The sequence below is a fragment of the Bombus flavifrons genome, chromosome 18, assembly GCF_040668555.2.
Source record: "Bombus flavifrons isolate JBK064 chromosome 18, iyBomFlav1_principal, whole genome shotgun sequence".
In the NCBI taxonomy this organism is placed as follows: Eukaryota; Metazoa; Arthropoda; class Insecta; order Hymenoptera; family Apidae; genus Bombus; species Bombus flavifrons.
Genome location: NC_138459.1, coordinates 1,406,515 through 1,429,576, shown reverse-complemented (window position 1 = coordinate 1,429,576; position 23,062 = coordinate 1,406,515). Strand labels below are relative to the sequence as shown.

At 32.5% G+C, this 23,062-nt stretch overlaps 1 protein-coding gene and 1 long non-coding RNA gene across 2 annotated transcripts in view; both read left to right on the top strand.

The window, feature by feature from the left end:
* CAP (Cbl-associated protein) overlaps positions 1 to 23,062 on the top strand; it is a 413,875-nt gene that overhangs the window by 46,394 nt on the left and 344,419 nt on the right. The window lies entirely within an intron of this gene.
* Positions 615 to 22,536, top strand: LOC138189111 (uncharacterized). The gene is made up of 3 exons (XR_011175905.1): positions 615 to 1,406; positions 1,498 to 1,646; positions 22,261 to 22,536. It is a non-coding gene; the product is annotated as an uncharacterized LOC138189111 (long non-coding RNA).

Genomic DNA, 23,062 nt, shown 5'->3' with positions numbered 1-23,062 from the left:
TTAAATTAAATCGGCAAATTGCATGGAAAACTTTTTTCATGACAATGTATATACATGTAAATATTATGTAGTATATATAAAAGTATATATGAAGTATTTAAAACGTAGAGCTACTAAAAGTAGGGCTTACACAATACATATTTTCTCACATACATGAGAAGTCACCTACGAATGGTAGCTGAAATATTTTCAATTATGTCGAAAACATAAGAGTCAAACATAAGTTGAATAGTTCCGAGTCGGACACTAATAATATTAAAACAATAATATAAAATAAACGTTTGAAGATTAAATTTGCTTTTCTAAATGGAAACATATATCTTATAATGTATTAATCGGAGGATCTCGAGATGCTCTATGAAAAAATATTGACCTACTTATGCCAAAAAACTGTTAAGCAGATATTTTAATTTGTGTTTTGTAAAATTTATTATACGAAAGACAAGATTATTTCCTTGTTAAAAAGTTAAAATATTTATTAATTTAATAGCTTTTCGACATCTGTAGATTAATTATATTTTATAAAGGATACCGAGTTGCATCAATTAATGAAAATGCATTAAAAAATGTATGATTGCATTTAAAAGAGCAAAATTGATCTTTACACGACATTTACGCTCCTATCTACAGAAAAACTAATATCGTTGGTTACTTTCCGATATAATTGTATAATATTATCGAAAATATTGTTGTTAAATAGGTTTTGGAGTTCGATATTTAATTAATTCACATAGATTCAGTTTTTATATTCTGTATTTCACCACCATGTACGACCATATGAACACATCGGATACATTCAAATAATTAACCCGTGGCGGACGCCAAAAACAAAAGAGCGTCGTTAGAAGTCGTACCAACTTTACATGTAGGAACTAGTGATCATACCAACCTAATATTTTCCTGAACAAATATTTCAGTTTATTTCTACTGTTAGGTAACTCCCTGTATACACGGTTTATTGATTTAACCAATTTAGAAAATTTAGATCGAAATGTTTACCTATCAGAATTTCAGAAACAGACAATTTACACAGAAGCTACAATAAATCGCTTCGTTTAAAACAAATGAGTTCCAAGGAACGCGTGATCGCTATATTTATCGCAATCACCTGAAGAGATCGAAGGTTGTCTCTAATAGTTTTTGCCGTGTTTTTTAACACTAGAATTAGCGGTATTTGAGACGTAGCTGTCTCTACTAAAGCCAGTCGAAATGACTGGTCTTTAAAAAATACGTAATAGTAGAATATTTTTATTTATTGATTTATTATTATCTTACAAAAGGAACTCCATGTTATGAGATCATAAAAACAACTTTAATAATAACAATAAGTACAATAATGAAGAATATTCAGTACCAAAACCTTTGGTAATCTTTGGTAACAAGAATGTTAAAATAAATTTCCATTGGTAAATATAAGAAGTATAATATAATAATATAATAATAACAGTAAGAAGCGTAATAGATTAAATAAAATACAAATATAACTTATATTATTAGGTACAGAATTAATCATTCATCACAATTCTTACAAACGTAAACATTCTTCTGCCTGCATTTTCCGCATACATATTTTTTACAAAGATTGCAACTGGTGGTGGTCTTATTATTATTACAGTAGCCTATCTGACACGATTTGCGTGAATAAGGTGAGTTCTTTGACGTACTTCGGATCTCAAATGCTCTATATTCTATCCGTGATTTTTCATTGCGGCAAGTTTATCTGCTAATTGAAACATAAAATCTTGTCCGGATATCTGCTCACATGTGTTTTTTTTTATATAAAATCCAGGCAATTATGCCAGCTAAATCTAAAATATTAAAAAAATACTTGAAGTGGCCATCTTCTTGATCCCGACTTCACGCTATATTTTTTTTGCCATTTTGTCTGCTACATCTATCCCAAATTTTGTTTTGTTATAAAATTCCACCGTTTCAGGTAGGTCCTTTTCGCTTTTTGCTAAATAAGGAAATCTATTTACAACATATATTGAACATCAGATACCAACCAAAATTTAATTCCGAATTTGTCGGGTTTATTGTATAACTCTATGCTGGTTATAGTCATATCTTTTGAAACATAAGCAATGAATACTGGTTACGTTGATTTAGTCATCGTTGACTCGCATTGCTTATTTAATAGCGGTTTGTATGACCCCAATCAGAAACGTAGATTGTCGCCCTTATTATGCAGCTCGCGTTGCTTAACACTGTTAAGGTTATGAAGGATAGTCTACACGGTACAATCAGTTTCTTGACTCTATGAAAGAACGTTGAAATTTTTGTTGCATTTTAAAACGTAATTGATATCGAACGATACATTTCTAATAAATGTATTCTTAATTAGTTAGAATATAAAAAGATATATGTAGTTAGTCTTTTTAATATCGAGTTTGTTGTCAGCCTGTGAGAAAAAATAATTTTATTAGTTATGAACAGTTAATTATAAATCGGAAATGATAACAACACATAAGAAAGATAGAAAAGTCTGACTAATGTGTATTTTTACTGATAGACAGTTTCGAAAGAAACGGAAGTTTTATAAAATTCAAAACCTATGGCTTCATTAGATGTGTGTTTTTTCCTTACAAATTTTAAGTACTTCAAGCAGACTCTATTACATGCTATTAATTTTAAACAATTGAAAATACAAGAAAATTATAGAAATGTCAAGAAACAAATGAAAATCAATAAATTAAAGTTTTTCGTCAATTTATAAATGTTTCGTATAATTTAGTTCTCCCAGAATAAATACAAATTAATAATTGTGTGTATGAAAAACATCGTACAATTTAAACGTTCTGTCCAAAATTAAATTATATTCGATTCGTATGGTTTCGTCTCTGCTCTCCTATTACTTCTAAATGAAAAATATTTATGCAAATGATTTATTACGATAGATACATGAAACTAAAATGTATTATTTATGAAATACCATCCTTCAATTTTCAAATTATTATTATATCAAATGTTCTTTGTATTCCATTGTATTCTTTTAATGTCAAATGCATGCCAAATTGAAAAATGTAATTTCTTCAATGTAATGCATATCTTTTGTGCAAATATGCTAATTATTGGTATAAGTTATCAATCTTTAGTATTTGCTATTAAGGGACTACATATACTTAAAAAGTACATTCAACACTAATTATAAGAAATCGACTATCACTTATTTGCAGATATTTTATATTATATATCGCTCTTCGAAGCACAATGCTCATTTGACATTCTAATCACACATTATTATATAATGATTCCTATAATAAAACTCAAATTGTGTATCGAAAAATTCTGACAAAAAAGTATTTAAAATTATTTAATTATTTATAAGCATAAAATTAATATTAATATTATTATATAATTAACATTCAAAAAATTAATTCAGTAAGTTCTACAATATTTCTGATATCACTTTTGAAAACATTGTTTTAAGGATAATTTAATGTTCATGATAATTCAATGTCTCAAAATAGCTTCGCTATTTTAAAAGATTTTCATCATCAAAGTAAGGATATGGTTACTATAAAAATTGTACTTTTTAATTTTTAATTACTAATTGTATACATGTTACCTATACACATATACACTATTAGTCAAAAGTTTGTTCTATGGAATCTAAGAAATGAAAGAACAAATCAACTTGAAATTCTGTTGTTTTAGAAAATTCTTTAGTTAAAAATTTATTGGAGTAAAAAAAATTATCATTGTACGTGTGATATTTCTGGCATTAATTTCAAATAAATATATAACAATAATTAGCAGAAAATTATGGTATGTAAATTATTGTAAATGGAAAAAATATAGATACAACAAGGAAAGTCATACTAAATGTTTACTAATGTATAAGCATAGTTGTTTGTTTGTATCAGTTTTTAGCGTTACTACCACATTGAGTAATTCTATAATAATTAAACAAAACTCGGCTAAGTTGTCAAATATAATATCATAAATTTTACATCTTGAATATCATCATACGAAACGCAATTCTTAATATTTGAAAGCCACAAGTAAAAAACACCATAAGTTACATTTCCTATCTTGTACGCAAAATTATTTTAAAAGCGTAACACATTGTCAACTAATTCTACAACAAAATTATCTTTTTATTTTATTCTGGGATTAAATCTCGTATTTTTTCACCCTCTTGAACATTTAAAAAATATAAATAACATTAGCAGAAAGAGAGAGAGAGAGAGAGAGAATAAGAGAAATTAAAGTAATAAAACAACTAAATTAAAATTATTAAAGTCTTACAAAATATTGTGAATTTATCATGCATTTTCAAAAGGCTTGTATTTTGGAATGTATCAGGTTATTCCCCTTTTTTAATTTTTTCATATTAAAATATTTCTTCTTGACCATCAAGCGACATAAAAATCAACGTATCAACAAAAATCATATTTTTATAGTATGTCATTTATTTTTTCTGTATAAAAAATTGAAGGTTCCTATAGAATAATAATTTTAATATCAAATCCAAAAAATCATAAAGTTCGAAGGATGATTACTTCCTAACAGTTTACTCTGAATTCTTCGTTGTTTTATCAGATTGTCGAACGGTTAAATAAAAAGCGAAGGCGTTTTTTCCGCCTTTCTTCTCTCATACCACATGCACATTAAACGGAATTTCGAATTGCGCGATCGTTAAAATTAGACGTTGACGAGGTGCGAGTGTTCGCATCGGAACATCTCGTACGGAATTCGAAACATGCGAACCGATTGCTTTGGTCGCCCTCTATGCGTTGAACACGTCGGGGCTAAGGGTCTGCCACAAATCCGAAATAGAAGTGAAATTTCTCTGCCGCGTGTCGCAACGGCTACGGCGATTCACGTGTTTCGAGAAATTAATCTTTGTACGGTAATTTAAGCTGACAAGCATTTACAATGAAAGTTGCTGCGCTATCAGGTAACTGTAGCTAACCAGTTGGAGCTGGTCGCTGCGGATGCGATCACCAGGGGTTTGGAAATTGCTCTAACTTGTTATTTGAGATCCTCGGTAGACGAATTAAGGGTTCGACCTAATTAGAAGAAGCGAGAAGTTGTTTCGCTAGGGATTCGATTTTCTATTACAATTGGAAATTAGCTTTTGGAATAGAAAACGAGCAAAGTGACTTAATCGAAGATAAAAATGATGAGAAATTTATAAATACATAGATTGCAAATTAGCTTGTATAATTTATAATTTATATTTTGAAAAATGTGAAGATTACAGGAAAAAACGTGATAAGTACATTTTTGTTGATTTCCTGATTTTAATGTCACTTTATGACTAAAAGGGGATTTTGATATATTGGGTTGGCAACTAACACTTAGTTGCCAACCCCATAATATTTATGTCGTGGTAGATGTCTTTAGTACGATTAGTTATGCGTTTATAGTGATCAATGAAAGTGTTGGCACAGTTTGACTTGTTTTGTAAACTTTTATATGAATTCGTTAAAGAAGATACAATTGTTTGTTTAACTTTTTTGTAAAATATAAGAAGTGGAGGTCGAAGACACTTATGGTATTGATTTTGCTTTTTACGATATTTATGAACTTCTATTCTGAGTAATTCTTGTAAGGAATTTCTGTTTCTATAACGATTTCTATTTTGGTTCTTATACACATTGTTTCTAGATTAATTATTTACAAAACGTTATTTCCGAGACAGTCTTAGAATTGTTTCTTGTTTCTTGTATCGATTTTATAGTAATTGAAACATTACGTTTCTATAAAAACAGTTCAATATACAAGTATCTTTTATCATTTAGTTTTATACTTTAGAGTGGAAAGTTATTTTGCCAAAGAATTAAATAAGGCATCGTATGTTTTACAAATTTACTCAGCATTTTGTAAGAAAGTCTAGTCCATGCATATACCTAGCGTATGTCTTTATCGTTGTTCGTTACTATTAGGTTGGCAGCAATTAGGTGGTAATGACAAAATCCGTAGTCACTTAGTTGCCAACCTATTAAAATAGTTAGAAATGGGAGGAATCAGTCAGGTTTAAAAATATAATTGACAGAGTTTCGTAGAAGGCAAAGATATAACTGTTAAAGCAAGTAATATGCGAATATTATGGCAAGGAGTATTTCAAACGTTACGAAGAGGCTGGAAAAATGTATGTTTAGTCCCAAAACGAAAAAGAAAAGGATATTTGTAAGATGATTTGATCGATAATATAACAATATATAAAAATTTGAAGTTGCATCTTTTAAAAAAATGGATAATATGGTTGGCGTGTTCTTTCTCTGAAATTTTGATTCTTTACAACAGTATGTCTTTTACATTTTACAGAATTGTACTGTAATATTTTAAATTCCAGCATATATCAGTGATTTTAACTAGCATTATATTTTTCTTCTTATATATTTTTGTTCATATTACATTTTATATATACTATTTATATTTTCGATATATTTTGATTGAAATATTTACTTGAAATATGATACTTGTTAAAATCTTATGATATGGTTGGTTATGAAATATAATTTATGTCAAGCGTGACAAAACGAGTGAAAAAGAGAGACGTTTCATGTATACAACTTGAAATGGAGATAAATCCTCTTTGTAATTTGATCTATTATATCATTATTTATGAAATTGTAAACAAAACATTTGTATTATGTTGCAGCCTTTGAAACATGTGTATAGAGTGATTAATTATTTTTTTTTTACATCTCTATTGTGTGTCTAACATTTTAAGAAAAATAATCAGTGAACTACAAAACTAATGAAAACAAATTATTAATAGTTTTTGCTGAATAATACTTTAGGAAATTTTACTGCCTTATAAATAGGATAAAATTTCCAAAGTATTAAAGAAAGAAGTGATTTTTATGATAAATTACTTGCACTATTTTTTGTTAATTTCATATATGAATTTTATCGTGATTCTTGCACTTAAATCGTTCAATTACACGTCACTTTCATTGGTAATTTTGTATTGAAATTGATTTAAACTTAATAATCGATAAAAGTCAAACCAAATTTTGAGTTTAATAATTCAAATAAACCAATAACTTCATTAAAAATTTAAACGTTCATGTACGTATGTCAGTATTGAATAAATCGTGGAAAACTTTTGTTAAATCAATGGTAAAAGATTTATATAATCTACCCAAAACCGAAGTTTTCGTTTACGTAACAGCTGTTAGATAACTTCAATAAAAGTGACGAAAGAGAAAAAGAAATCAATAAATTTATTGATATATTTGTACTATTTGTTTCTGTATTATTATTATAATATATTTATATTATTATTATGAATAATAATAATAATGTTATTATTATTACATTATTATTATGTAATATTATTGCTTAAATTTCACTTGGAATCAATTTTAAAAATATTATTATGTAATACTAATCTTTTTACAAAACGTTAACTACAAGATCTAGTATTTATAATTCACTACAATTAAATTGTTATCACTTTTAAAAAATATTAATAACAATGTAAAAAGAGTTAAATTAATTCTTAATTGTTAAGAGAAAATTTTACTCCTAATTTCTTTCAATAAATTCTATTAACACTATTTTTTTTTAAAGATGCTACAGATATGCGAAAGGATTATTAATTGTATATTACAGCAATCAAATTGATTCAATTGATTGATGATTGAATTAATTGCGGTCCAGAGGGTGTTAAATTACTAAAAGAATTGGTTTATTTATCAATTGTTATTTAAGAAAAATATCAATCTTTGGCTACAGCAGTTACAGTGTTGAAAGTGTTAAATGAGAAACAGGATATTTTTATTTCCCAGCTGCTATTTTAAAGAAAACTTCATTTCAAATGTCTTCCAAAGATTTGAACAAATTCCATTGATATTCATCTGTTTAGAAAATGGTATAGCTCTATTAAAAAGACTAGTAATTTCACGACGACTAACTTGATATCGGTATTCGAAAGTGGTAATGACAGCTTGAAAAATGTTAAATTAACCGTAGTCTTTCTAGATGTAAAAAATCTGCTGTAGCGTCGATTAACGAACTCGATTTCTGAACCGCTCAAACACTTTTCTCCATGATTACAGCATATATTGGCGTAGTTTGGATTTAAAGCTGCTTGAGTCACGCCTACTCTTATGCAGCCCGGCATGCAGGTCTGCAGTTCTGCTGCGCGAGTCTGCAGGCGTCGCGATCGATTACTTTTACCTCTGGACACGACCAAAGAACGTTCCACCGTGTTTCCCAAGGTCTCGCGGTGAATATTGATAGGGACACTTCTCTCTGTCTTTCTCTTTCTCTCTCTGTTTCTATCTCCACGACGAGTCGACATAAAAATTGCCGTATCTACAATTTTCTACGATAAACTAAACGCAATATACTGGACTGCGTGTAAAAATGAGACGAAGCGATTTTACAAATATTCTGTATGATCAAACGACGACCCTGGTTTCTGAAAATTTATATAATGGTAGAAATTTTATTTAAATTCGAATTTCTAGATCTTTATAATAGGCTATGAAAAATGATACGACGTATGTAATTTTTAAATTCAATATGTCGTGATTTTAAAATTCAATACGTCAACTAATTCCATATCATCAATATTATCTCTTTATTTGCCTTTCTTAAGCTCTTGAAAAATATTGAATAATATTAAATGTCAACATCTTTTTTCAACTATTTCATATAAAATACTTTCTTGCTTAAAGGTAGGAAGACAATAAAAATAGGATCATTATGTTTTTTCTATTTAAATTATAATACATTATTTAAACAGAAAAAAGATAGAGAAAAATATATATATCAGAGATTTTTATTATTATTAACTGTAATAGAGTTTTTAAAAGTTAGTGAAAAAGTTTATAAAATATAGGATTTTAATTAAATTTAATGACTTTAATGTAATAAAAATACATATAAAGAAAATATATAACGCATCATAGGATTATATAAATAATAAGAAGAATATAAAGAGGAAGATATATTATATAAGAATAATATAAAGAAGGAAAGATTTAAGCTCATTATATATTTTGTATACTATTTTTCTTGTGTTTAGGTATGCCAAAAAATTAAACACTGCTAATCTATTCACCAATATAATAATATTAAGCAAGTTTTTTAGTGAATAGCATTAATTGAATTGTGTAAGTATTCTTTGAATAGCATAAAACTCTGTAAAACGTTGGGAAATTTGTGCTACGTTGGTCTCGAATTTTTGTAAAATTCTGTGAATCGATACAGTACATTGTACTTAAGGGGTTAGGTCGAATATTTTTAGAAATTACTGAGTTTTCTCTTAGAATAATGTTTTTCGTGCTTTTGCAATCAGTAAATTTAAGAAAGAAGGATGTAAAAATTATTTGCATATATTATCATACAAAAAATTTAGAAACATAATTATATAACAATTATATAAATTGTCACTCGGGCTAAACACAGAACACAGAACTAGCGCGTTGACTGTCGTGTCACCCATATTCGGGCGACGATTATTTGACTACTTGCGAAGGATCGTCGTAGATATTTGAAAAGATATTCCGCAGGAAGTGATAAAACTATTGAATTGTTATAAAGGTAATACGAAAATCGTTTATTAAGAAAATTATTTAGAATGTAAAACCTTAAAATATCCTATACGAAGCTGAGGTTGGTCGGGACAATTTGGACAATAAGTTGTTTTCTTTAAATTCTCTCGTGTCTTTGACCGGTCCATTCAACGTCTATTTATCTGCATAACATAGTTTGCATGCGCGTCTAATGCTTCTTCCGGAATCAATTCGTTTTTCTGATCTTCAGGAAATATTTTGTTGTAAAATATGCACATTGCATCATTTCATTCTGATTGACTATTTGAGTTGTCTGGTTGGGTATTAGCCAAACCATCTACTTTAATTGGTGTCGTTATTGATTTCCTGTTTCTTTTACTAAGCAATGCAGGTTCTTTCGAGATGTCGCAAAGACAATTATCTTTATACGATGATATCGTTAATAATGCAGAACTTCCTGCTTTACGATATCGATTCACAGCCCTGGGTTTAACATGTTGGTCGTCACGTCACCCATATCTATGTGACGGGTATACTTCCGTGGGGTCGCCGTCTCCAAAGTATGGGTGACGCTCTTCTTGTTCGAGTTAATTAAATATAGGATATTATATATAGGATATACAACATAAAAATATTAAAAACACATTATACCATACTTTTTATTAATTATATTCTGGATAAAGTATTACATTTTGCTATATCGCATGATATTTGTTAAAACATTCCACACACATTTGGGGTGATTTTGGGCACTTCGAACAATAATTGTAGACTTCGTCATCACTACTCTCCCCACTTTCAAATATATTTTCACGCTGTTTATTGAACATTTTCAGGATGAAAAAATCACTGATGTCCGTCTCACAAGTACGCTTCTCGACTAAATGAAAGATCTGAGATATCTGCCATGAGATCCCTCGGAATACTCTAGCTGGAAAGCTTATCGCTTTCTCCATTTCAGAACTAAATAATCTTTTCTTCACAATGAATCGAAGGCGATAAACAATGAATTCCCGCTTGTCGCTCTATTTACGTTCTGCGTACCAGCGGTCGGATTTGGACCCCGCAGGAAACTTAGCCGAATCACGCTGGGCGACCAACGTGTTAATAGATGGGATTGGCGATATTTGATCTGGACTTTCGATCGAAATGCTTGATATTAGGCTGGTGTCTGGAAGAACCTGAATATTGGAAATGCCTGAAGAAGAACTCTGTGGCATCGCATCAGCTACAGTTGTTGATGGAGTTAGGATAGTTTAATATTCTATTTATTATTTTCAGATGCAAATTGCCTTCCTTCGCCAGTCAAAGAAGCTGCATTCCCAGTTAATGCAGTAAAATCTGCTTTTGGAAAAGTTTCTTTGTTCAGTGGATAAATTTCAGTCGCTCGGGTTCAGTTTATTGCTATTTCAGCTCTTTGTACTTTTACGTACGTCTTCTTTAATAGTCCTGCCTCAATCAAATATCAAAAGGCCTCGATGTTTTTTCTTTTTGACGCAGAAATAATCGCATCTCTTCAAAACTTACCACAGAGTAAGTTCTCTATGGCCTTATGAAAGTTTCATTAAAAAGCTTTTGCTTTGTAAAAGCTTTGTAGAATGTGATGGTAGGTATACGATTGATACAAAATTCTTTCTGACCAATTCAATTATACTTACATTATGGATGTGGCTGTAATGCCCATCCAATATCAACAAGATAAAAGATTCTTCTAAAGGTTTAATAAAATTAGTGATGTGTGGGAACCACTTTGTAAAGAGTGGTGCTTGAATTCAATCAGATGGATAATATGTACCGATCGATCTATTGAGTTGGCAACTAAGTGATCGTTAGGTGACCATTAGATGGTAACGACAAAATCCGCGATCACTTAGTTACCAACCAAATACACGGTGCCCTCCTCATAAGTACACTATTTTCATTTTTCCTCGGAAAAGTGATTACATGTGGCACAAAATTTCCTTCTACATTCAGGTAATCAACAATACACAACCATTATCAATATACCAGGTTTTGCTGCTGTTTGTTTGCCTTTTTCCTTTAGGCCAACAACTTTTGATATTTTTAACTGTGCAACGGTGGTAAGCTTTGTCTCATTAACGTTGTAAATTCAATGAGGAGTATAACAATATTTGTCATACTCTTAATCAATAGTATCGAAGAAGCATTTACATTTTACAAGCTACTGAAACTGATAGTTCTGGCAGCTGAAGGGTCTGTTCAATATCTTCAGTGAAATCTTATCTTAATGACGGGTCAAAAAACAGTCTACTCAGCCTCTTCCAACCGTGTTATTCTGAGAAGGATACTTGATATCATTTCTAACTGATAGTTAATGGTCTATTAATTTGATATGTTATTAGTTACTCCATGGAATTTTTATTTCATTTTCAAGATGTAATTAAGTAATTGAGTTTCGAGGTCATCTCCTAAAATTGTTTCAAGCTACATTCCTTATACTAATACTTTTATTAATTTTAGAGCACACATGGAATTATAGTTGATCGTGACATGTTAAATACTTTTGCTGTTTTAAAGTGGCCAAACTTTTTTAATTTGACAGCTTTAATAGCTTGTATCGTATCTTCTCCAAAATAATTCTTTCTTAAACCTTCCTTTTCTTTATTCAGTTTCGTTCGTGGCATCTGAAGAAATGATTGAAGCCATTTTATAGTTTAATTATAAATTATAATATGTATAAATAAATTATAAAATTATAACTAATTATAATTATGATTATAATAACATTATAATATGTAATAAATTGTAATAAATAATAATAAAATCTACCAATCAAGAACCTTATATTTCTACCAATTTGCATTTCATTTTCTCTTATTATGTATTACAATCAAAACACAAACACTTCAAATACTTTTGGATATATTAAAACTATGATCATTATATAACTTACCTTTTTTCTTTTTTTTTTTTAGATCATAAAATATACCAAAGTAAATTTCACTTTAAGAAGCATTTGTAGAAACTTTCTATTATGGCCAAAGGATAAAATATGCTATCTACCATTATTATCCTACTCGTCCCGATCCTAAACATACGCGTACCCGTACACTTCTACATAGAATTACACAGAAATAGGTACAGTACCATAACTTTGGGCGTACGGGACCTACTATTGATATTGTAGGAAAAAAAAATAAAATCAGCCGATTGGGTTGCTGGAGCGGGATTTGAACCCAGAGCTTCCACTTGTCGAGTGGTTACATCGTAATCTTTCTTTTTTTAACGATTATTTATCATCGGATATCAGCCTTTGGTTGCATCAATAAGAATAGGTAAGACCCTAACTGTTTATACTGTTGATCCTTATACATATTCGGTTTAAACATTTCATATAGATCTCGGTATGTGTTGTGTGTGATGTATAATTGTGTTCGTATTTTGACAAATAGTATTTGTGTACAAATTGCCATTTTGTCTTGTTTTTTATGTCAGAGACTCTTATGGAAAAATATATAATAGTATATAACAAAAATCATTAAACTACTCTGTTGGATTAGGTTACTTATCCTAAGCTCTATCCTAGACTATATACTAAGGTTTATTTACATATTTATATATTGCACGCTATTGACGACGTGATGTATTTTGCTTTTATTGTTATGTGCTTTTTTGTTGCGTCTTCTCCCCTGACTTGCGGTGATCGTTGCATCTTTGTCTCCTGATTTCTTTTGTCTCGTTTCCATATGTGTTGTATTTATTTGTTCTCTTTTGTGAGCCATCTGTATCCTTCGTGTGTCCTGTGAGTATCTCCTCTGTTACATGTTGGCGTTTCTCTGAAATATTTAAATAACTGTTGGTGTCTTTGCGGAGCGCGTCAACGGGAGTCGCAAATTTCCGTTACGATTAGACAATCGACGCCACGTACTGATCGATCCCCTATTTCGATTAGGATAATAGAGGTAGCTTAATGAGTAGAATGCTTGATTAACGATTCAAAGATATTATATATTTCCAACAACTTTGTAGAGAAGCCAGTTACGCTGGTGCGTAAGGTATGAGTTAAGTAGGTGACTGATTGAAGGGTGGAAACCCGGTAAAGAGACGTTGACTGTTCTACAGTCGATGAACCAATGAAGTCCGGTGACGATGCTGTTGCAAAGGAAAACTCTTACTCGATGGCGATCGCCCCACTACTGGTCGCTTGCGGGTGGAATGCGTGGAAGACCCACGTTTCCCCAATTTTTACCTGATTGGGCGATAGCCATAAGGAACCTCTCGACTCGAAGATGTTTTATGACAATTGACGACCTTAACGGTAAATCAAAAAGCCTCGATTTATGACAGTTCCTTAGGATTATTGCGATCCGCTTAATTCTATGTACACAGCTGGTGACCGCCTCTAACGTAAAGAGTGACCGGACGTAACAGTAGGCGTGTGAAAAGTTTGGTTCCTTCCTTTGTCTGGTTTCTTTTGCCTCCGTGGCTTCTTGGTCAGTGGTACAGAATTGGAACGTTGTCTGTGTCTGGTATCAGTTCCATAGGATTTAGTTTGGTGTATTCTTGAGCTATTATGTAGCCTATGGCGAGGGATTTGTTTAGGTATGCGGTGCCTATTTCTGCGAGACTGTAGATTATTGTATTTTCTTGTTACTCCGATGGCGTGGTTGTTTATTCTTGGCATCTCTGCTTCTTTATGTGTCTTTTTGTTGCTTATGTATTTAAGAGAGTTTTCGCTGATCGGTGTTTCTGAATGGAATATCTGGGGCAAGCTCTTTCGAACTTTTTGATTATTTTCCAACCGGCTATGTTCAAGTTGAACCACATTGGGGCTGCGTAATTATTGACACGATAAGTAGCACATAGCGCGATGATAACTTGTCTTTTTCCTACATACAAGATATTCAGCTACAGGTGTAAAAAGATTTAAGGGGTGATTTTTGAAGTTAAAATTAGACAAAGATCAGGAATAAAAAAATTGCGTTTGTAGCTTCATTTTTACTTATCCACGATTAAAAATCGGTTGAAATAGCAAATACCTTGTGCGAGAGCAAGTCTCTTTACGCGGATGAAAGTAGGTCACCGTGATTTTCAAATCGAACGAAACATGAACAGCAGCTTATCCTGTACAAGTCGAAGAGAAGAGGACTATGGTATTTGGAAACGTACACCATTCTGCGCGAAAACGTTCTTGCGGCAGCGAAAATTCGTAGATTGAACATTAAACCTGCTTACTGATTGAAATCCATAACGGCATATCGAAAACCTGCTATGGGATCTCCGAGTAGAGGGGATTAATGTTTCCTCTAATCTTTTGTTTCCATAAATAATTAGTAAACAAAAGCATATATTAACATTGTTTATACAAAGTTCACACATCACGATTGTCCCATCCGCGGATGTCCACAGGAAAATCACGCAAGGAAATAGCAATCGTTTTATATTTAGTATTCTTAGTAAATGTTCGATATAACGAAATGCAGTATAAGCAGAATACATACAATACGCACTGCACAAATTACACGTCCAAATCACTCGCGTTGGAACTAAATAAAAAAATTAAGAAAGTAACAAAAGATACAAAAATAAAGGAAATAAAAACTTTCAAAGAACTAGAAATGAAAAGGCTAAAAAAAATCTACAGCGGAATAAGTTAAACCTATGCTAAATCTATAATTAGCTTTAACTTTATGTTTATAGAATTCTCCTAATTGTCTTTGGCTGTTGAAATGGTTCTATCTTTTCGGAATTGTTTTACCTTCTTACCAACTTCCTAAAACTACTAAAACGTGTTACGCGACAAGGTACCAGTGGAGATTTCATTCAGAAAAGATATTTACTACATCCTTCGCCTAACGCCTTCGTTTTTTGTATAGCTCGAAATTAGTCAGGAACAGCCACAGTATCTAAAATATTATCTTATATAATATTATTATACAGGGTGGTTGGTAACTAGTGGTACAAGCGGAAAGGGGGTGATTCTACGCGAAAAAAGAAGTCAAAAATATAGAATAAAAATTTTTTTTTCGAGGCTTTGTTTTCGAGAAAATCGATTTTGAATTTTCGCTCGGTACGCGTGCACTTTATCGCGTCTCGTTATAACGGATCTCACTGTAGATCGTTGTCTCGATGGAAAAATTAAAAAAAAAAAAAATTAAAAAAAGATTTTTATTCTATATTTTCGACTTCTTTTTTCGCGTAGAATCACCCCCTTTGCGCTTGTACCACCAGTTACCAACCACCTTGTATAATTGTATAATTATATAAGATATTTCTTAGTTTAATTAACTATTATTATATAAGATATTTCCTTTAAAATGCATGGTTGGGTGTGCCTATTGAGAAAACAAATAGGTTGCACACCAGGTGTGTTTAAAATGGTTAGAACTGCCTTGCAAAGCTAGTATTATTTTGGCAACGAAAGCGAGAACTTAAAAGAGCTATTCAACGCGATAAATATAATTTGTCATTTGATTATACATTAATCGATATTATTACACATTACTGCATAAAACGAGAGCTTAATTAATCCTTCGGGTATAAATCGAAATAATTTTTTTGTGACTTTTTTGTGTTTCTTCACGTATTATTGCATGTGTATGTATGTGAATATCGATGACTTTTTGATGAGCTTTTGCTTCTCTTCCGGATGTTGATTTTCTGAATTCTTTACGAATTTGTTTTTGATTCTTTTCAGTATGCTGTGGGGCATCTGTATTTCGCTACTTTTCCGCTTTCACTTCGTTTGCTTGCTGAATTTACATTTTTGATTCTTCGTTTCGTAGATAGCTAAACTGGTTATTTAGTTCTATCGGCTCTATCATTGTTGTGTTTTTCATTTTCGTTTGACTTAACGAACATTTTGGTTGGAGCCATCTTCTTTCCATGTTTTCTTTGTTTTCTTATTGATTGATAAGTGTGGTTGGTGTTTCTCTGATTTTGTCGCCGTCGGTAGGGTAGGAATCTTTTCTCTCTCGTTTATGTTAAGCTGATATTTTAGGTCGGTGATGTCTTCGTCCAATTCTTTAAGAGCTTTATTCTAATATTCTAATATGTCCTGTCAAGCTGTTGGATGCTGCTTTTACTGCTTCTTGGTTGTTGTGCTTGTTTTTAGCGCAGTCTTGCTTGCACTTCGTGTGCAGCACGGCGCCATTTTATGGTTCTCGTGCGGCGCGGTGGGCGAGACTCGTCGATTTCCTGCACCTTTGTACACGATATTTTTTCTTTTTTATTTTTCTCTTGTAGTAAAGGGTATCCCTATCACGGAGACCACCAATTTTTCTCACACAGTTACCATGGGCGTACACTGTTACATTCTTTGGAGGTTAAGTTGCGCGTACTGACCAGAGGTGTCGATGTTTTGGTTGTTCCCGCGCGATTTTGTGGTTACTTCCTCAATTAAGCTACCTAGTCCTCCAAATTGTTAAGCGCCACTAGGCGGCCCCTTATACAATTGAAGAATAATTAAATACACAAAAATGTATATATATATTTATCATATATGGTTAAATATAATATTAATAAATAAGAAAATATTTCTTATTTACATAAGATTATATAAGATTCTTGTGGGAAATTCTTATGGGATTCGATTCTCTGTTTCTAAAGATTGTGATAATATGGTATTGCCCTTACTTTTATACGTCGAGTCTTTATGGATTTGTAAGCTATAAGATTTTATAAGTTTCCAATTTCCGCGGGATCAGCAGTGGTTGACTTACTTTGTTTAGTTAGGAGGCTGACGTTATTCTTGTAGCTATTTGCTTGTATAGGACGACGAGCTTTTCAAAAGTCTGGCAACATTTGTTTGGTATTCTTAATTATCGTTTCACAAGCTTTATTCCACCAAGGAACTCTGGGATTTTTTGGCGTCGTTTCAGATTTAGATTTCGAGAAAGAAAGGTCAGTTGTATTGTTTATTATCAACGTAAAATCCTTAACTAAGTCATCGATTTGCAGTGCACTCGTGACCAATGGTTGTGCAAGTTTCTCGGGATGGTTGAGTGGATTAGAAGACGATATTTATTCCTGTGGACTAATTCGAATTTCCATCGTGGTAGTGTAGGCTTGAGACTTTTAAGAGGCGATTTGGGAATACTGTTGTTATTACAGGGAAATGCAATTCCTGTATGCCGAAGACCAGATTAATAGCATCGAAGGTTCCTCTGGCTAAATAAAAATGAATTGGTCTGAAGTCAGTGAGGAGGAGCATGTCATAATTTAGCATTATGTTCTCGTACATTAATTTTGCTTCTTAAATCAATCTTTCCCATCCCCAGATATTGTTGTGATTATTGAAATCATCCAATAGGATGTAAGATTTTGATAATTTATTGAATACATTGTTGCGCTCTGGCTCATGTAATGAATAATTGTTCGGGATGTACACATATACATTACATGTGCAAGCATTTGAGGGAAGAGATGGATTTTTGTTGCTATTACGTCCATATTGCTATCTACTTGTAATTCCTCACTATTGCAAGAATGTTTGACTAATATTGCGAGTCTGTAGTTCTGTAGTCATCTGTAGGGCGAAGAAGTGGCTAGAGTTAAATTGTAAAAGATAGGCGTATCGGATCGATACCTAATTATTTAGGGAATTTTAACCTAACCATGGATATTTGGTGATGGGGAGAGAGATTTAAATTCATAGTCTGTCGACATAGAAGCGTCAGTATAAATTGATTATGAAGTTAATGAATTAGTTCTAAGTCTTTTCTAAGTTTCTATGGAGTCTATTTTTAATGCAAATGTTGCCAAATTTAAAATTTTGCCTTGAGATGAGGATATATCCCTTTCAACATCATCATTAGGGTCAACTTGCCGTATGTGTACTCGCGGACAATTTCAAGTAGGTCTTTCAATTCGAAGTTGTCTTCAAGAAAACTAAGAAACTGGTTATAGAATTCTGTGTTGATTGAAATTGACTGGGGTTTTAATAGGTTCAGACTTTTCATTGATTTGTTCTAACACTTCGATTTAAATTTTGCTACGCTTAACGGTATCGTTTCGTGATTTAACTGACATAGTATTACGTTCTATGGATAATGGTGTGATCGGCAATAGCTGTGTTGTCGATGTCTGTACTATACGCTAATTGTAATATTGGTGCTTATCTATGGATGCTCTTTTGTTTGAGGTTTGTGGTAAGATCAGTTCCACTGTTACCGAAGGAGGAAGAGGTTCTTTAAATTCCTCTGCTAATATGGTTAGTTCATTTACTTTTTTATTTTTCGTGGGGGATAAACAGATGTTCTCATATTCTCCATTTGGGCAGAGCTTGGCGATATGGCGGACATAGTTAGGCTTATGTTTACAAATACTTTGTACCGAGTCTCTTCATATGTAAAAATAAAGAATTCTGAAATTTTAGATGTATTTTCAGGGTTTACGCATATTTGCCTTTTAAAACTTAGAATTTAGCTCTTGAAGGCTGGCTCTTAGAAAGGACAGCAGAGTTTTGCACGAAACGCGAAGCATAATTTCTTCTTTCGAATTAATTAACCACTTGTTCCTCGCTCGAAATTGACTTACCATTACTCAGAAATAAGCGATCGCCATCCTGATCGTCGAATTAATTTACTAATAATAATAGTGAAATTTTATTTAATATGTACGAATAAGTAAATCAACATGAGGAGCACGATACTTCTCAGAAGCACGCACACAACTGTAATATAACCAAACAGTAGGCGAAAAGATCGAAACGAAATCGATGAAACGAAAGAACAAATCCATCGTTTAAAAAAATGCTCCACCCAGTGATCTTTTGGTAGTATATCTTTACATATTGTAAAATATACTATACACCGCTTAGAAACGTATATTTAACTACATAGAATTTAAAAATTCCAAAAGTATGTAAGTATAAAAGTTATACAAATGACAACGACTGTTTGAAACAAATGATCTTAAGGAGCTCCATCTACTCATTAACACTAGAACTACCACACCAGTGAAATTGACTAGTTTTACAATTTCATTTAAAAATTCCTATTTCGTGTTATATTTTTTTCCGCAATGATGTAACGACTTTCGCAACGATAACTAAAAGAATAATATAATGGATTTTATTTTGTTTTTTATGTATTCAAACTCAAAATAAATTTGTATCAAGGCTACGTATACCAATACCAGTCAAAATGACCGGTATTTGTCTAAATGTAAAAGGGTGCTGCAATCTGTTTATCGAATCCCAATTAACCAGTTTCCTCGTTTTCTACAACTTCCCATACGTTTTTAAAATTTTTACCGCGTATCATTCGATATGACGATATCGGTTACGAGGAAAATTCCGAATTGACCGCTAGATGCTAACACTAGAAATACCACAGCAGTCAAAAGGACTGGTTGTACAATTTTATAAATGTGTTAACTGTCGTTTAAAGATTATGGTCCCAGATGGATCAATAACACCAAAAATGTACTACATAACATGGAATTGCTTCTGTAAGAAAGTAATAAATCAATAAATATAAAAATATTTTATTATTAGGTATTTTTTCAAGTCCAGTCATTTTCACTGCTTTTGATAGAAATAGCTTCGTGTTAACTATCGGTAGTTGTAGTGTTAAAATGCTGAAAACATTCACGCAGGAGAAATTAGCAGTTACGGTTGAATCATTCATGAGACAATGGGTGCAGGAATTCAACACGGGTAGAAAAACTGTATGATCACGTTTTCGCCGCCTGTCTCTCATTAACCGTTTTAGTGCCAGGGGTTTTCAAGAATCCGTGTCGGATTGTGCCATATAGCGTAGCAGCGTTTCGTTCATTTATTTGCGAAAAATTTTTTTTCGTTTATGCAGGTGGTTTACGATTATTTGAAAAAAAAGTTACGAGCTACATTGCGAATTGACGATTGTGACACGTCTGCAATTTTTATTTGGAAGAATTTTACAATGAGATAACTCGATGTTGAAAACCGTCAAATATATTTTAAAATATGAGGTGGTACGGTGTATAATAAGTACTGAAGGTACACTCAAATATGTTCAACAACCAATAAAGTTTATTAGACTCTATGACTCGATAACAATGAACGATTAACAACGGTTGAATGACAATTAACAATTAACTACGGTTGACGCTTGACGACGATTAACAACAGCGACGATCGACCGATCTCTCAAAAATAGCCGACTCGTTTTTCTTCACCATCCGCGCTTCGCGGCTCGGGGTAGAATGTCCTTTTTGTTCCAGATCGAACGGATTCTTCCCTTCGTTGCCCATCGATATCCCCACTAGCGTGCGTTCATTCGATGTGCCGCAGCGGCTGGCGCGTGTATGCTCTTCCGAGAATTCGGCGGAAGAAGCCCGGAGATATCGATGGCACATTGGGCACGTCGGTGTTGCGCTTTGACGGCGTAGCGCTTTGTATCGCGAAGCCGTTGGAAAGTTCCGTAACACGTGCCGCCACAAATATTTAACAAATACATAGAATATTCGCTAAGACGCTTGATATTAACGAATTCGCTAAAGACTGTGTATAAATCGCTAATAAGATCGCTGGAGACTGAGGCTGATAAACTACTCACCTTACGATCGCGTTCGTTTATTTATACTGGTCGGGGAGAACCGGAAAATTCAAAATATCTACGTTCGACGGTTGCACGTAGCATCGACATTGTTTTGGCCGGAGTTTATTTATTATTACATTACGTGTTTCCTAACGATATCGATACTCCGAGGCAAAACAACAAAATGATTCGAATTGTCCTCTAGGTCATATGTCGCCACATTTCCATTTATCGCATTTGGTTTTCTCCACAGACGCCCTGTGTACTCGAGAATTTTCCAACAAAATTTTTTTCCACGAATCAACTACTGCCTCGAATATGCGCATAGCTCTCTATCCGTTTGATCTTTCTCATCCACTGCCACTCTCGGACAGCTTGCTCAATGTGCTGTCTTGCTCTTTTATTGATAATGAATAGAGCAACGTCACACACGTACGGACACGCGTTTCCAAGAACAATCGCCAGCAGGGAGGATACATATGCTTTCAATTTCAACGAGCAAAGGGGCAAATGGTCGCTAATAGCATTTTGATGAGCCTCTTTTCTTCTCTGTCTCGCACTGCACCATTCTCTCGAATAATCACTGTCTCTTGGTTCTCTTTCTCTTAGTTTGTCCATGCATTGTCAGTGCGTGTTTCGTGTGCATTCCGAGTGCAAGGAGGGGCCATGCTTAGTTCATTGATCATTGGGTAAATCGGTGACTCATGTGCAAGCCGGCATGCGTCTGCCCCTTTCTTTGCTTCGTTTTACTACTTCGCCCCTTTCAAAATGAAACGCTCGTTCGATCGTTACGCCCGCATAACGCGAAGCGTAGGAAACACGCGTCTATGCCTTGCCCTCTCGATAGTCAGCGTTGTAGAGCGGACCGTTGCTCAGGGCCGTCTGTACGTAGTCGTGGCACCCTGTGGTTCAGGATATTCTAGAGAAAATACAGGGGCGAAAATATATTAGGTTGTCGGAAAAGTTTCTTTCGTTTCATAAGGCGATAATTGATGAACAACAATTTCTGTTTTGTATTATTTCATTGAATTAGGTGTGATCCTTTTAGTTATATTTCTATTATTACGTTCGTGTATAATTCAATAAACTAATATAAAACAAAAAAATATTGTGCGTCTATCATTTCCTTATACAACGAAACTTTCCGGACAACCTAATATATATAAAAACAACTTTTATAATGTTGTATACTAATTATAAATAAAAACACACACATATCCATATTGTATATTGTATTTATATATACATATGTCATTTTATATATTATTTATTTTTATATATATTTTTATATACAGGGTGGTTGGTAACTGGTGGTACAAGCGGAAAGGGGGTGATTCTACGCGAAAAAAGAAGTCGAAAATATAGAATAAAAATTTTTTTTTATTTTTTTTTAATTTTTCCATCGAGACAACGATCTACAGTGAGATCCGTTATAACGAGACGCGATAAAGTGCACGCGTACCGAGCGAAAATTCAATGTCGATTTTCTCGAAAACAAAGTCTTGAACGAAAAATTTTTATTCTATATTTTCGACTTCTTTTTTCGCGTAGAATCACCCCCTTTCCGCTTGTACCACCAGTTACCAACTACCCTGCATATTTTATATTTATTTTATATATACATATGTCATATAGATACAGGAATTAAATTGAGAAGAGGGAAAAGCTTTTTTTCAAGAATAGACCAAATAACGTTATAGTGCATAGCGTAATATATTCAAGTTTAAAAAATGGTACATGTAGTTCCATTTATAATGGCATTCTATGTTCCCATGGGATTTAGACGAGTCAGAAAAATTGTAACGATGTAAAAACAATATAACACATTTTTCTAAAAGGTACTTTGGAACGTGTTGTATAATTAGTCCAGCAACGATTTATCTGAATTAGTAATAATTTTGAAATCTACAAGTAGGTGCAATCAGGAGATAAAGGAAATGCTATTTTCTTTTAGGATATTTAGCGTTATCACTCTCAGATTATTAAATATATTTGTTGATGTTAATCTAATATGTTTATGATTTGTAACTTATGACTTTATAAAATGCCATTAATAATTATAATTCGATTGTACAAGAGTTTAGTACAAATTAAATA